Below are 13,924 nucleotides of genomic sequence, written 5' to 3'. Positions count from 1 at the left end.
TTAAAAACGCATCGCACAAAAATCGCCAAGCACAAACCTGCGATTTTTTTTTTTATGCAATGCCCTTTTAACATTAGAAAGTCCCATTGACATTTGCGGTAAACGCAGCTATATTGCGTGAAACAAAACGTGCAAGAAAAACGCAAGTGTGCAAGATCCGTTATAGAGACAAGTCTGTAACAAATGCTGTGTCCCTTTTTTTCTTGCGATCATGGGGGGTCCCAGCAATTAGACCCTCAGTGATCATATTGATTAATTTGATTAATACGTAGAGAGGCAGATCTCCATTCTGTCCAGGAAATAACCCAGAAGTGTTCAGCTCCTTCCACCACACACGCTTCAGTGCTATAACCGTCTCTCCTCTTGTTATAGACCCTGTATCTGCCCTGATCGCTGTGTTTACGTACTGGAGAAGTTCTTGCATCGTGGAGCGCTGGCCGCCCTCGTCTGGGAAGTTAGTCCGCAGCTGATGGAGGCGACGCCAACTCCAATCTTACATGAAGCCCTCCTGACGAGGATCTGCAGCTTCCTGGATCAGTTGGTCAATTGTCTCCTAAAGCACAATAAAGTTGTCTTCTACCCTAAAACTTACTACCCCCATGCAGGGAACGCCATACTACATGTGCTGCAGATGGCTTCTGTATCTGAGAGGTAAGTGGAAATACAGATATACACAAGTGCCTGTAGCAACCAATCAACTCATTGATTTCCTTTCTCAGATAGCCAACCGCTTATATCTGGGCAACTGCCCCAGTTTTCTATTGCAGCGATTCTTGTAAACCTCCCCAGTCTTAGAATAGCTGGACACTATAGGACTTTTCAAACTTCTAGTGACAACTTTTGCCACATCAGGGGGGGGGTGGGGGGGGGGGGGGGGCAGTCCTGCCTTGGAATTGAGGAATTGTGCTGTAAAGTGAGGCAGCTCATACTTCATGTCTTTTCCCTTTCTTGGATTGGAAAGGTTACTCCATTGCTTTCATATCTCAGCTCCTGGGAGAAGTGTGCATGCAGGGTCATCAAAGTGAGTATCTTAGTTTTTATGAAAACCATTTCCTAACCCTTGTAAAACTAGGGTGTTAGTGGCCCAGTACATGCTTTCCTGGCCCACGCTCCTTAATGTCATACATTTATGTCTTATGTAGATGCTCTGTGCAAAACTGTCTTGTCATTCTGTTATGTGTATTGCACAGCTGCAGCAAGTGCGAGGTAAAGGCCGCCTGCAGACGAGCGGCGGATTTCCGCCGCTGAAAGTCTGCATAGGAGTGCATTACAATACGCACTCCTATGCAGACGGCCGCGGTTTGGCCGCGCAAAATCTCGCGCGGCAAACAAACCGCGGCATGTTCTAATTTTCTGCGGGGCACGCACTCACCTGGCCGCCGGCTCCGGTCTGCGCATGCGTCGGCTGCGCGGCAGCCGGCACATCAAAGAGCCGGGGCCGCCAGGCGCGGGTGAGTACGCGCTCGTCCCTGCAGGCTCTGGGGTCGGATCGCGCGGCGAGATTTCTCGCTGCCGGATCCAACCTGCTCGTCTGCAGGCGGCCTAAGTGTTTGCAAAGTCTGGAGACTGTCTGTAAATGTATCAATTTATAAAAGTGAGTGTTTGAGAGCGGGAAGGGAGTCCTTGTCTTGTGGAGTTGTAGTCAAGAGGTCCAGCTACATTTAGCCCTCGTAGTGAAGCATGGAAGAGGAGGAGAGGTTTTCCCAGATGTGCATGTGAGGAGGAAGGAGTGAGCCCCACCTAAGTAGAGCCAGAGCAACCGTAAGTGAGTGCTTGTCAAGGCCCAGTGCAGAGGTACTGTCTACGTGATAATTTCCTACGTGACCATCAGGATCTAGTGGATCACCGCTTCGAGGTGGTACACCCATTTTGTCTTTCACACCCAGTTGTCCTGAAGTCTAGATCACCGGGCTGGAGGTACTACTGTTCGTCTATTAATTTCCTGCACTGTCATTGCTCTAAATTGTCCCTTGAATTGTTAAAGTTTGTCAAGTAAAGTTTATTCCAGGCCCTGACCGTTCCCAGGGACCTCCGGTATTTCATATCTGTTTGCAGCTCGTTTTATTCTCCGCCGGAGTTCATTCTGGTCTGTACTGGAACGATGGCATCACCTGTGACAAACCACCTCTGTTCTACCATCTATTGGACATCCCTATCTTAGGGGTGTCAGAAAGAGGTCCAGCACTGCCCTAGCCTTGGCTGTGTGCGTCCTTTCGGGAGGGAGCATGGCAAGTGCCGCCGTGACAAGTCAGCATCTTGTTCCCTCAGCTACTTGGCGTCTGACATGCTACGGGATGCTGCAACGGGCTCCTTCACATGAACATATTGTTAGTGTATTCCGTGCAGGTAATACGCTGTACCAATCTGCCATAAGCTCCCATGCTGCCGATTACATATTGGGCACAATAAAGATCGTGGCATGCTCTATCTTGGCGCATATTACACAAGCCTACATGCCAAGATAGTGCATAGTGATCGGCGGCCCACAGCAAGTACACAATGTCATTGCATACTTGCTGCATACTGTGCGACTGTAACATGCTGGCAGCACACAACAATTTGCGCTTGTGTGCAGCTGCCCTAAAAGCCAGAGATTTCTTATGATGCAGGTATATTAAGACTTTCACCATCTTCTCACAGCCTTTTCTTAAAGCAGAACAAGGTAGCAAGAGGCTCACTGATTACAGTGATACGTCTGCTATATGTATTTGTGCAGTAGTTTGGTAGAAGCTTGACTTTTATCAGTAGCAGCCAGACACAGAGGACTACAGGACTCCTTGATATTCGTGAGCTGCAGCTGTCTGGCTCACCCCATCCTCCAGCCACTGGCGTACATAGAGGAGTCGCTGGGGTCACGATCGCGACCCGGCCCCTAAGCCAGGAGGGCCCCCTTTCCACTTGCTGACTGACTGCAGAGTTACTTTCACTTGGCGCTCTGCGGCTTCTCCTGCACGCCGGAGCCTCCTCACGGACCTCCGCTCAGTCTCCTCCCCTGTCTTGTTCTCCTCCACGATCACCAGAGGGGAGGAGTCTGAACGGAGGTCCGGGGGGAAGTGTCTCCGTGCAGGAGAAGCTCCCCGCGGTGCACACAGTGCCTAGTGATAGGCAGACCGAGGGCTCTACATCGTGCCGCCCTCCCCTGACTCCTACAGTCATCCTCAGCCAGCAGGGGAGCGGATGTAGATCGTCCAGCAGCAACCTGACAGAAAGTGTAAGTACTGACTCACACATGTCTGTCTCAGTGGGGGAGGGGGGTCAGAGTAGCAGGCAGCGTGAGAGGGGGAAGGGAATCAGGTAGGGGCATCCTGTGTCAGAAGGGGGAGAGACAGCCATGAAGGGGCATGGGATGAACCATGCTAGGGCATCCTGTGTCAGAAGGGGCAGAGACAGCCATGAAGGGGCATGGGATGACCCATGCATGGGCATCCTGTGTGATGGGAGAGCCATAAGCCCGTTCTCCCACTGGCGCTGATTACTGCGGCTCTTTGAACTCCGCGGTAATCGCAGTAAAACACTCCCATTGTTTTCAGTGGAGCCTTGCAGACATTTGCTCGATTTCAAGTGCTGTTTGCTGTATTTTGCCAGTTTTAGCGCACCTCATCAGTGACGTGCGCTAAACCCCAGTATGGACCAAAAATGAACGTAAAATCCAGCAAAACACCGCAATCAAAATGGCAGAGTTTTGCCGAGCGCCTGTGTGAGAGCGGCCTGAAGCCACGGTCACACACACCATCAGTAAAACGCTGCATTTAAAAAGACGCGATTTTGAGTGGTGTTAAACCCCTTCCCGCCCCATGACATAAGGGTACGTCATGGGAGCGGGGTACTTCCCCCAAAATGACTACCCTTACGTCATAGGGATAGCGCGAGATCATGACTGATCTCACACTATCCCACAGCGAGAGCCCGGCAACTTGACAGACGGAGCGCGCTCCCTGCTGTTAACCCCTTCCCTGCTGCGATCTGTGTATATCGCGGCATGGGAAGGGTTCACAGAGGGAGCGTGCTCCGTCTGTGAAGTTGCCGGGCTCTCGCGATATAATTGCAGAGAGCCTGGCTGGTTGCCATGGCAACAGGATGCCAGATACCAGCGTCTGTGTTGCCAGAGCCTATGATCACTGTATAAGCGATAAGGCATGGCAGGACAGAAGTCTTATCACAGCGATCATCAGTGCTGTGCTGTAAGTCCCTCGGAGGGACACAAGTTGTGTAAAGAAAAGAAAAGAAAAATGTGAAAAAAAGAAAAATGTAAAAAAGCACCTTTTGTTTTATGCTTTTTCTCATATTGGCATAAAAAAGGTAAAAAAATAAATAAAATGGCACATATTTGGTATCGACGCGTCCGTAACGACTTGTACAATTAGTTAAACACGCTTTTAATTCTGCATAGCAAAAAGCGTAAAAAAAAACGCTTAAAAACAGAGGCAAAATGCTAATTTTTAGCATTTTGCCTCCCAAAAAATGCAATAAACGTGATCAAAAGAGCCATATATTCCCCAAAATGATACCAATAGAAACTACAGCTCGTCTCGGAAAAAATAAGCCCTCACAGAGCTCCGTACATAGAAAAATAAAAATGTTAGAGGACTTTGAATGCAGCGATTTAGAAAAAAAAGGGTTTTCATTGCAGAAAAGTGGGAAAACCTAAAGAAAATATAAGAATTTTGATATCGTTGTAATCGTACCGACCCGCAGAAAAAATGTATTGTGTCATTTATGCTGCATGATTAACGCTGTAAAAAAATAATCTATGGCAGAATTGATGCGTTTTCTCTCCCTGTTATAAAAAAAAAATTATAAAAGTTTTACAACATAGTCTATGTACCCAAAAATGGCACCATCAAAAACTACAGTTCGTCACGCAAAAAACAAACCCTTATACGGCCGCGTCGACGGAAAAGTAAAAAAGTTATGGCTTTTAAAAAGTGGAGATGAAAATCCGCCAAAAATCGTTGCGTCCTTAAGCCCAAAATAGGCCATGTCAGTAAGGGGTTAAGAACACATTGTACAGCTCTACACTGCGATTTATACGCACCCCACCATTATAAGGGGCGATGAGGGGTGTTAAAAAGTGCTTAAACACATGAAAATAGAGCAGACAGCTCTCGAAAGTCGCGGTGTTAGAAACGCCTCATCCGAACGTCAGTCTGCCAAGTTCCATTGAAATCAATGAAGGCGTTGTACAGCGTTTACTGCAGTGTTTGAAACGCCGCGGTAAACGCTGTAAGAAAGCGTTGTGTGTGAGAGTGGCCACAAGTGCGTAAAATGGCGCAGATTGTCCGCAGCGGAGAATTCACACAAGTTCCGCATCAAAACCACATGAGAAAAAAATGTCAAAATCCTCGCCATTGGTGAAGGCTTTGGCGCAGGTTTTATGTGTATCCGCAGCAGGTTTCACCCTTCCAATTTTCTTTTGTGGTTTTGATGCAAAATTTTGTGCGGATCGGCCGACTGAAACGAGCTGTTTTCCACTACTTGGGCACAGACCCCAAGACCAGTCTCACACGGGTGATAACGCAGAATTATGAAGCCCCGGCTTTTCAATGGTTTCTTTCACATTTTCGATGTTTTCACTGATGTGATGTTGTGTGGGGAAAAACAAATCGCTGCCTGCCCTATCTTTGTGCGTTCTGCGCTTTTTTATCGCCCATGTTTCCCTATGGAGCCTTCGTTTTATCGTATCGCACGAACTTGCGATTTTAGTGCAATGCGATTTTTAACATTAGAAACTCCTATTGTCTTTCTCGCATGAAAACTGCAAACGACGGCGATGTTTTTGTGAAAAAAAGCATCGCTGACGCTCTATGAGAAAAACTGCAATATTGCTGCAATTTTGCGATCACCCTTGTAAATCTAGCCTAAGGGCATGGGGAGGGGGGCCCAAGCTAAACTTCTGCACCCGGGCCCATGAGCCTCTAGTTACACCTCTGCCCCCAGCCACTGATAAACTGCTTCAGACTAATACTGTACATAGATAGACCATGATCAATCAGTGGCCAGAGAGCAGGGTGGTCTAGCTACAGCTTATGAATGGGAGACTACTTCCTGTAGTCATCTGTCTGGCTGCTACTAATACAATGCACGTTTCTCCCCAATTACTGCACAGATACATGCAGTACACGTATCGTTGTAATCCGCCTGACTGTCACTACCTGGTGCTCCGAGATGTTTGAAAAGATGGTGACAGTCTCTTACAAGGAGTTGTCTCACTAGGATGGCTCATTTCCATATTGGCATTTAAGTTACAGCAGACCAGGTCATCCATGTAATATGTGACCACCGTAGCATGTAGTATTACGTTTCTCTGAAGAAGCAGCCGCTGCAGTTTACTTCTACAATGAACAGCCAGCGTCGGCTTTCAGCAGCAAAATTGGCTGTTTGCTAGGAGTTGCAGCTGATTTCCGCAGCAACTCATACTATAGGAGTGACTTTTCTGAGCCAATCCGTTTAAGAATAAAGTTAATATAAGGAAGTTTACTAAGGAAATGGATCCCCTGGACAGAACCTGTCCCGGCTGCTATTGAAAACTGCTAAAACTGAGACCAGTAGATCCCTGTTTCTGCAGGTTTCTGTTAACTTCTAGCACTTTGTGCTGGAGGGAATAGCACGGTGGACTGCGCTGTTCTTTTCGGCATAAAATGCCAGAAATGAATGGAAGCCTGCTGTAACACAGGCCTATTGGTCTCCATTTGAGCAGTTTTCAATAATGGCCATTTTTGGGGGTTTTAAACGGACGCCATAACGGGACCCTTGGATGGAGCCGAAAACAAGATGTGAATGGAGTTTAAAGGGGTTGTCCAACTGTGCAAAATGGCTCTTTATACGTCTGTATGGCTTTTACAAAGCACTTTGTAATAAAATGTGTGCTTTGTAATGTTGCGGCAAAAATATATGGCCGTCTAGGGAAAGCGGAGTGTACCTTGTGAATGACGTCATATGACCCATGCTACGGCGATAGCCTGATAAGGGACAGCAGAGTGTACCCTGTGACTGAAGTCTAGGTGACCCGTGCAGTAGGGCTGCTCACACCTAGAGTTCAGTACGTCATATGACGGAGGAATTAAATGACAGAGCCCACACAGTTATGGATCCATCAAAGAATTCCCAACAAATCGATGTCAGGCATCTTTATTTATAGCCCCCTTTCATTGGGGTGTCACAGCATCATTGGACAATTAACTATGCAGTTTTTTGGTTAGTTTCCAATCCAACATTTCTCATAGGTCAACTTAACCCTTCTTCGTGTCCATTGGTTACACCTCATTAATACAAGAAATATCATAGTTCTTTGCACAGTTCTCAATCTGACCTCTGATTGGTTACTTCTCAGACATTACATGGCATTCACTGGATACATTCTAATCCTTCATTTGCCTACCTTCCAGAATCTTCCAAGTCAGCAGTGAATAACCTCTTGACGGAGTGCTGAGAGGCCCAAGTAGCTCGAAGTCCTTATCTTATCTCAGCATATGTGTTCCTTGTACTTTAGCTAAGCATGTGGTCGGCCATTTTGTGTAGTCCTTTTCATATGACTCTGTGGCGTAATTTTAAATATTACTTATATACTCGCATCTACATACATATAGGCACACATACATGTGCACCTTCATATATACATACACATACATATATATATATATATATATATATATATATATATATACACATACGTGTATCCAGCTCATGAACTACTTTATTCTCTAGTCTTAGTGTGAGGCGTCAACCCCTCCCTTAGTATCTTGATATTCCTAGGGCCCCTTCAGCTAACATGTGGAAGCTTCTTGATATTCTTATCTCATCCAGACATATGTCCCTAGTTTGTGAAGTAACTTCTCCTGGTATATTTCAATGGTGTCTCTCATTGCGCATTTTAAATTCATATAATTATTATAATACCTTACAATCAAATAATTTCCATTACAGTAATTATGCCATACAGAAGATATATACCTACCTGATCCGGAGGCCCCCCCCCCTATATTTACCAGTCCGTTGCCTTGGCTCCGACCAGTCCAGCGGTGGCTCTTCTCCTAACAGTCACACAGGCGCAGTAGCTGGTCCTGGCTGGTCAGGTCCCTGGGGAACGCGCCTGATGCAGGCGCATGCACAGTCTTCTCCTGCTCCATGGCAATAGCTTCCCCTGGCTTCGGCAGAAGAGGAGCAGCTTCCCCTGGCGGACCGCCCTTATGTGTAAGTCACTGGTCTGGGGGGGGGGGGGGGTGCGGGAGTCGGGCGGCCTGTCACTTGTCGCTCTTGGGTGCTGTCACATAGACTTCTTGCGGGGGTGGGTATGCTTTCACATAGACTTGTCGCTGTGCTGTTTGCTGTGGGATGTGCTGTCACATAGACTTGTTGCTGTGGGGTGTTCTGTTACATAGACTTGTCGCTGTTGGGTGCTCTCACATAGACTTCTTGTGGGGTGGGGGTGCTGTCACATAGATTTGTCGCTGTGGGGTGTGCTGTCACATAGACTTTTGTTGGGGTGGGTGTGCTGTCACATAGACTTGTCGCTGTGCTGTTTGCTGTCACAGACTTGTCGCTGTGCTGTTTGCTGTCACATAGACTGGTCGCTGTGCTGTTTGCTGTCACATAGACTGGTCGCTGTGCTGTTTGCTGTCACATAGACTGGTCGCTGTGCTGTTTGCTGTCACATAGACTGGTCGCTTTGCTGTTTGCTGTCACATAGACTGGTCGCTTTGCTGTTTGCTGTCACATAGACTGGTCGCTCTGCTGTTTGCTGTCACATAGACTTGTCGCTCTGCTGTTTGCTGTCACATAGACTTGTCGCTGTGCTGTTTGCTGTCACATAGACTTGTCGCTGTGGGGTGTGCTGTCACATAGACTTGTCGCTGTGGGGTGTGCTGTCACATAGACTTGTCGCTGTGGGGTGTGCTGTCACATAGACTTGTCGCTGTGGGGTGTGCTGTCACATAGACTTGTCGCTGTGGGGTGTGCTGTCACATAGACTTGTCGCTGTGGGGTGTGCTGTCACATAGACTTGTCGCTGTGGGGTGTGCTGTCACATAGACTTGTCGCTGTGGGGTGTGCTGTCACATAGACTTGTCGCTGTGGGGTGTGCTGTCACATAGACTTGTCGCTGTGGGGTGTGCTGTCACATGCACTTTTGTTGGGGTGGGTGTGCTGTCACAGACTTGTTGCTGTTGGGTGCTGTCACATAGACTTCTTGCGGGGGTGGGGTGTGCTGTCACATAGACTTGTCGCTGTGCTGTTTGCTGTCACATAGACTGGTCGCTGTGCTGTTTGCTGTCACATAGACGTGTCGCTGTGCTGTTTGCTGTCACATAGACGTGTCGCTGTGCTGTTTGCTGTCACATAGACTGGTCGCTGTGCTGTTTGCTGTCACATAGACGTGTCGCTGTGCTGTTTGCTGTCACATAGACTTGTCGCTCTGCTGTTTGCTGTCACATAGACTTGTCGCTCTGCTGTTTGCTGTCACATAGACTTGTCGCTCTGCTGTTTGCTGTCACATAGAATTGTCGCTCTGCTGTTTGCTGTCACATAGACTTGTCGCTCTGCTGTTTGCTGTCACATAGACTTGTCGCTCTGCTGTTTGCTGTCACATAGACTTGTCGCTCTGCTGTTTGCTGTCACATAGACTTGTCGCTGTTTGGTGCTGTCACATAGACTTGTCGCTGTTTGGTGCTGTCACATAGACTTGTCGCTGTTGGGTGCTGTCACATAGACTTGTCGCTGTTGGGTGCTGTCACATAGACTTGTCGCTGTTGGGTGCTGTCACATAGACTTGTCTCTGTTGGGTGCTGTCACATAGACTTGTCTCTGTTGGGTGCTGTCACATAGACTTGTCGCTGTGGGGTGCTGTCACATAGACTCGTCGCTGTGGGGTGTGCTGTCACTTAGACTTGTCGCTGTGGGGTGTGCTGTCACTTTGACTTGTCGCTGTGGGGTGTGCTGTCACTTAGACTTGTCGCTGTGGGGTGTGCTGTCACATAGATTTGTCGCTGTGGGGTGTGCTGTCACTTAGACTTGTCGCTGTGGGGTGTGCTGTCACATAGATTTGTCGCTGTGGGGTGTGCTGTCACATAGATTTGTCGCTGTGGGGTGTGCTGTCACATAGATTTGTCGCTGTGGGGTGGGTGTGCTGTCACATAGACTTGTCGCTGTGGGGTGGGTGTGCTGTCACATAGACTTGTCGCTTTGGGGGGTGCTGTCACATAGACTTGACACTGTGCTGTTTGCTGTCACATAGACTTGACACTGTGCTGTTTGCTGTCACATAGACTTGTCACTGTGCTGTTTGCTGTCACATAGACTTGTCACTGTGCTGTTTGCTGTCACATAGACTTGTCACTGTGCTGTTTGCTGTCACATAGACTTGTCACTGTGCTGTTTGCTGTCACATAGACTTGTCACTGTGCTGTTTGCTGTCACATAGACTTGTCACTGTGCTGTTTGCTGTCACATAGACTTGTCATTCTGCTGTTTGCTGCCACATAGACTTGTCGCTGTTGGGTGCTGTTACGTAGACTGGTCGCTGTGGGGTGTGCTGTCAGGTAGACTTGTCGCTGTTGGGTGTGCTGTCAGGTAGACTTGTCGCTGTGGGGTGTACTGTCACGTAGACTTGTCGCTGTGGGGTGTGCTGTCAGATAGACTTGTCGCTGTGGGGTGTGCTGTCACATAGACTTGTCGATGTTGGGTGGGTGTGCTGTCACATAGACTTGTCGATGTTGGGTGGGTGTGCTGTCACATAGACTTGTCGCTGTGGGGTGGGTGTGCTGTCACATAGACTTGTCGCTGTGGGGTGGGTGTGCTGTCACATAGACTTGTCGCTGTGGGGTGGGTGTGCTGTCACATAGACTTGTCGCTGTTGGGTGGGTGTGCTGTCACATAGACTTGTCGCTGTGGGGTGTGCTGTCACATAGACTTGTCGCTGTGGGGTGGGGGTGCTGTCACATAGACTTGACACTGTGCTGTTTGCTGTCACATAGACTTGTCACTGTGCTGTTTGCTGTCACATAGACTTGTCATTCTGCTGTTTGCTGCCACATAGACTTGTCGCTTTTGGGTGCTGTTACATAGACTTGTCGCTTTTGGGTGCTGTTACATAGACTTGTCGCTTTTGGGTGCTGTTACATAGACTTGTCGCTGTGGGGTGTGCTGTCACATAGACTTGTCGCTGTGGGGTGTGCTGTCACATAGACTTGTCGCTGTGGGGTGTGCTGTCACATAGACTTGTCGCTGTGGGGTGTGCTGTCACATAGACTTGTCGCTGTTGGGTGTGCTGTCACATAGACTTGTCACTGTGCTGTTTGCTGTCACATAGACTTGTCACTGTGCTGTTTGCTGTCACATAGACTTGTCGCTGTGCTGTTTGCTGTCACATAGACTTGTCGCTGTGCTGTTTGCTGTCACATAGACTTGTCGCTGTGGGGTGTGCTGTCACATAGACTTGTCGCTGTGGGGTGTGCTGTCACATAGACTTGTCGCTGTGGGGTGTGCTGTCACATAGACTTGTCGCTGTGGGGTGTGCTGTCACATAGACTTGTCGCTGTGGGGTGTGCTGTCACATAGACTTGTCGCTGTGGGGTGTGCTGTCACATAGACTTGTCGCTGTGGGGTGTGCTGTCACATAGACTTGTCGCTGTGGGGTGTGCTGTCACATAGACTTGTCGCTGTGGGGTGTGCTGTCACATAGACTTGTCGCTGTGGGGTGTGCTGTCACATAGACTTGTCGCTGTGGGGTGTGCTGTCACATAGACTTTTCGCTGTGGGGTGTGCTGTCACATAGACTTGTCGCTGTGGGTTGTGCTGTCACATAGACTTGTCGATGTTGGGTGTGCTTTCACATAGACTTGTCGATGTTGGGTGTGCTTTCACATAGACTTGTCGATGTTGGGTGTGCTGTCACATAGACTTGTCGATGTTGGGTGTGCTGTCACATAGACTTGTCGATGTTGGGTGTGCTGTCACATAGACTTGTCGATGTTGGGTGTGCTGTCACATAGACTTGTCGATGTTGGGTGTGCTGTCACATAGACTTGTCGATGTTGGGTGTGCTGTCACATAGACTTGTCGATGTTGGGTGTGCTGTCACATAGACTTGTCGATGTTGGGTGTGCTGTCACATAGACTTGTCGATGTTGGGTGTGCTGTCACATAGACTTGTCGATGTTGGGTGTGCTGTCACATAGACTTGTCGATGTTGGGTGTGCTGTCACATAGACTTGTCGATGTTGGGTGTGCTGTCACATAGACTTGTCGATGTTGGGTGTGCTGTCACATAGACTTGTCGATGTTGGGTGTGCTGTCACATAGACTTGTCGATGTTGGGTGTGCTGTCACATAGACTTGTCGATGTTGGGTGTGCTGTCACATAGACTTGTCGATGTTGGGTGTGCTGTCACATAGACTTGTCGATGTTGGGTGTGCTGTCACATAGACTTGTCGATGTTGGGTGTGCTGTCACATAGACTTGTCGATGTTGGGTGTGCTGTCACATAGACTTGTCGATGTTGGGTGTGCTGTCACATAGACTTGTCGATGTTGGGTGTGCTGTCACATAGACTTGTCGATGTTGGGTGTGCTGTCACATAGACTTGTCGATGTTGGGTGTGCTGTCACATAGACTTGTCGATGTTGGGTGTGCTGTCACATAGACTTGTCGATGTTGGGTGTGCTGTCACATAGACTTGTCGATGTTGGGTGTGCTGTCACATAGACTTGTCGCTGTGGGGTGTGGTGTCACATAGACTTGTCGCTGTGCTGTTGGCTGTCACATAGACTTGTCGCTGTGCTGTTTGCTGTCACATAGACTTGTCGCTGTGCTGTTTGCTGTCACATAGACTTGTCGCTGTGCTGTTTGCTGTCACATAGACTTGTCGCTGTGCTGTTTGCTGTCACATAGACTTGTCGCTGTGCTGTTTGCTGTCACATAGACTTGTCGCTGTGCTGTTTGCTGTCACATAGACTTGTCGCTGTGCTGTTTGCTGTCACATAGACTTGTCGCTGTGCTGTTTGCTGTCACATAGACTTGTCGCTGTGCTGTTTGCTGTCACATAGACTTGTCGCTGTGCTGTTTGCTGTCACATGGACTTGTCGCTGTGGGGTGTGCTGTCACATAGACTTTTGTTGGGGTGGGTGTGGTGTCACATAGACTTGTCGCTGTTGGGTGCTGTCACATAGACTTGTCGCTGTGGGGTGCTGTCACGTAGACTTGTCGCTGTTGGGTGTGCTGTCACATAGACTTGTCGCTGTGGCTGTGCTCTCACATAGACTTGTCGCTGTGGCTGTGCTCTCACATAGACTTGTCGCTGTGCGGTGTGCTGTCACATAGACTTGTCGCTGTGCGGTGTGCTGTCACATAGACTTGTCGCTGTGCGGTGTGCTGTCACATAGACTTGTCGCTGTGCGGTATGCTGTCACATAGACTTGTCGCTGTGGGGTGTGCTGTCACATAGACTTCTTGTGGGTTGGGGGTGCTGTCACATAGACTTGTCACTGTGCTGTTTGCTGTCACATAGACTTGTCGCTGTGGGGTGTGCTGTCACATAGACTTGTCGCTGTGGGGTGTGCTGTCACATAGACTTGTCGCTGTTGGGTGTGCTGTCACATAGACTTGTCGCTGTTGGGTGTGCTGTCACATAGACTTGTCGCTGTGGGGTGTGCTGTCACATAGACTTGTCGCTGTGGGGTGTGCTGTCACATAGACTTGTCGCTGTGGGGTGTGCTGTCACATAGACTTGTCGCTGTGGGGTGTGCTGTCACATAGACTTGTCGCTGTGGGGTGTGCTGTCACATAGACTTTTGTTGGGGTGGGTGTGCTGTCACATAGACTTGTCGCTGTCGGGAGTGCTGTCACATAGACTTGTCGCTGTCGGGTGTGCTGTCACATAGACTTGTCGCTGTCGGGTGTGCTGTCACATAGACTTGTCGCTGTCGGGTGTGC

At 48.8% G+C, this 13,924-nt stretch overlaps 2 long non-coding RNA genes across 3 annotated transcripts in view; one reads left to right on the top strand and one right to left on the bottom strand.

Moving 5' to 3' along the window:
* The window catches only part of LOC136628082 (uncharacterized), a 407,320-nt gene that overhangs the window by 130,103 nt on the left and 263,293 nt on the right, over positions 1–13,924 (bottom strand). The window lies entirely within an intron of this gene.
* Positions 8,053–13,924, top strand: part of LOC136628087 (uncharacterized) — a 90,457-nt gene continuing 84,585 nt past the window's right edge. For both annotated transcript variants that reach the window (XR_010792849.1, XR_010792851.1), the window contains exon 1: positions 8,053–8,190. This is a non-coding gene — a long non-coding RNA (uncharacterized lncRNA). The remainder of the gene's footprint in view (positions 8,191–13,924) is intronic.

Source organism: Eleutherodactylus coqui, chromosome 1 (genome assembly GCF_035609145.1).
Source record: "Eleutherodactylus coqui strain aEleCoq1 chromosome 1, aEleCoq1.hap1, whole genome shotgun sequence".
Taxonomy (NCBI): domain Eukaryota; kingdom Metazoa; phylum Chordata; class Amphibia; order Anura; family Eleutherodactylidae; genus Eleutherodactylus; species Eleutherodactylus coqui.
The sequence above is the reverse complement of the archived record's forward strand: the minus strand, read 5'-3'. Positions and strand labels throughout refer to the sequence as shown.